Raw genomic sequence first — 2,500 nt, 5'->3', positions numbered from 1 at the left:
CTGGAATGAACTTCCTCTTTCGCTTCGTCAAGTCTCCACACTCAGATCTTTCAAGTCTGGCCTTAAAACCCACCTCTTCCCAAAATAGCCTTCCTTCTCTGCCTCTTCCTTGTCTTCAGTTTCTCCAGTTTTAGAGTTATGCACGCGTGTGAATGACTGGTGCGAAAGCGCTTTGATTTGTCTCTGCACAAGATTCAGCGCTATATAAAATACCATTATTATTATTATTAAATCTGGCGGATCCTTTTGAGGGAAAACATGCGTGCAGTTGTTGTTTTGTGTGTGTGTGTGTGTGTGTGTGTGTGTGTGTGTGTGTGTGTGTGTGTGTGTGTGTGTGTGTGTGTGTGTGTGTGTGTGTGTGTGTGTGTGTGTGTGTTTTGTTGTTGTTGTTTTGCTAACTCTCCCGACAATGCTCTGAATTGTAGCAAGGTGAAAGTGCATGCACAGAAGGGAATCACCTGGATTTCAGATTGTGGGCGATGGCTTAGCTGCCTGAATGCACCGCGCGTGTCTTGAATACGAAGTTTGTTTGTTTATTTGTTTTTCTCTTTGCTGCCCCATCATCTGCACCGTTTCAGTGGCATTACTCCCACACCGCCGCACCCATTTAGATCCCCCCCATACACGGCCACACCCGGGTTCGTCCATCACAGTTCCAGCGTCGGCAGTCCGCAGGGAACCATCTATATTAGGTCGCCAGGAAGCTACACACCAGAGGATACCCTACACTGCTGCTGAGTCACTTCGGTGGTGTTCAGTGGTGCCTGTTCTGATTTAACGTACTTAGGACACCACATACTAAGCCCCCTACTAACGACAATAATGGCTTAGTCGCGGAGCCAGACTGAGTGAGCCCCCCCCCCCAACCCCCCCCCCCCCCCCCCCCACCCACCCCCCTCGAGTGGAGATCGCCACCACATCCCTCAAACAACAGCCCCCATAAATCTGCTTTAATATAGATACGCTTCCTGTCATAATGATGTCCCGGCGTTAACCAGGCTCAAGAGATACAGACACTTGCAGTGTTGGTCAAGTAATTAGATCAACACACCCAAGGACGCATCCTTGAAGTGGATGACACTCGACTGTGTATCCCAGTCTCCCCATTTAAGCCCACAGCACACTCAACTCTGGGTAGGAGTCGGCCACGAGCCGAAAAACCCACATCCGCTGGGATTCGAGCCCGTGTCCTCCCAGCCGTCAGTCCACGGAGGCTGGTCTTGAATACGAAGTTAACTTAACCTTCAAGATAAATTGTTCCCGCGGGTACCTACCATGTCAGGGTAACTTGCTTTAACTCTCTCCATACGAACGGCGAAAGAGACGACGTTAACAGCGTTTCACCCCAATTACCATCATCAAAATATTGCAAGCGGAAGGCTCTTATACTGAAGAGGTGAATGTTGACAAAGAATACCACAATTCTGACGACGGAAGCTAAAGGTTGGGTCATTCAGACACTCACTGGACATCCGAGGGGTCTGTGTAGAGAAGAGAGGACTGGCCGTACTGAGTGAGTTAAGGCAACATGAAGTTTGTCTTGAATACGGCCCCAGACCGGCACGACGGCTTGCAACGAAGGTGCTGGCGGCGTGGTGGCTGGTGTGGCACCAGGCGCTTCGGTCAGCGGCTTGGGTAGCTCACTGGCGGACATTGACATCATAGCAGGAAGGTGGCAGAATGGTTAAGACGCTCATCTGCAAATATAGAGAGAGACCAGTCTGGGTTCGAATACCGCTCTCGCCCTTTTGACTGAAAAAAAAAAAAAAAACCCAACAAGAGAGGCAAAGCCTTCAAGACTCACTTATGACTGAGAGTAAAACACACAAGCTTTTTATGTATTGAGCATAATTTCAAAATGTAATGTTTAAGATGAGAAAGATCAGTTTAAAGCGAATTAAGTCTCATAGCATTAATTACAGAGTAATTTCCCTTTTTTTACTATCTGCACCAAAACGTTTGCAAAATAAATAAAACTTCCATGCTTAGCAAAAGAAGTTCCTGTTTGAACAAAAAATGATAATAATGACTGCTCTTGTTGTTGGGTCAGAATATCAGATCAAAGTGCCAAGTTTAGAGAATACAAAAAATATAAATATAACAGTAAATGCAGTTTGCATATAATTAGGCTTCATTATTTATGTTTTTTTTGTGCCCATCCCAGAGGTGCAATATTGTTTTAAACAAGATGACTGGAAAGAACTGATTTTTTTTCCTATTTTTTATGCCAAATTTGGTGTCAACCGACAAAGTATTTGCAGAGAAAATGTCAATGTTAAAGTTTACCACGGACACACAGACACACACACACACACACACACACAGAGACAACCGAACACCGGGTTAAAATATAGACTCACTTTGTTTACACAAGTGAGTAAAAAAAACCCACCAACACCATACAGAGTGTCCAGCCAATCGGGTGAGACGATAAACGGAGGTCTCGTGTGCAGCACTCACTTGATGCAGTGAAGAACAAACCCAAGAAACCCAAGGCAAC

Source organism: Babylonia areolata, chromosome 18, assembly GCF_041734735.1.
Source record: "Babylonia areolata isolate BAREFJ2019XMU chromosome 18, ASM4173473v1, whole genome shotgun sequence".
Taxonomy (NCBI): domain Eukaryota; kingdom Metazoa; phylum Mollusca; class Gastropoda; order Neogastropoda; family Buccinidae; genus Babylonia; species Babylonia areolata.
The sequence above is the reverse complement of the archived record's forward strand: the minus strand, read 5'-3'. Positions refer to the sequence as shown.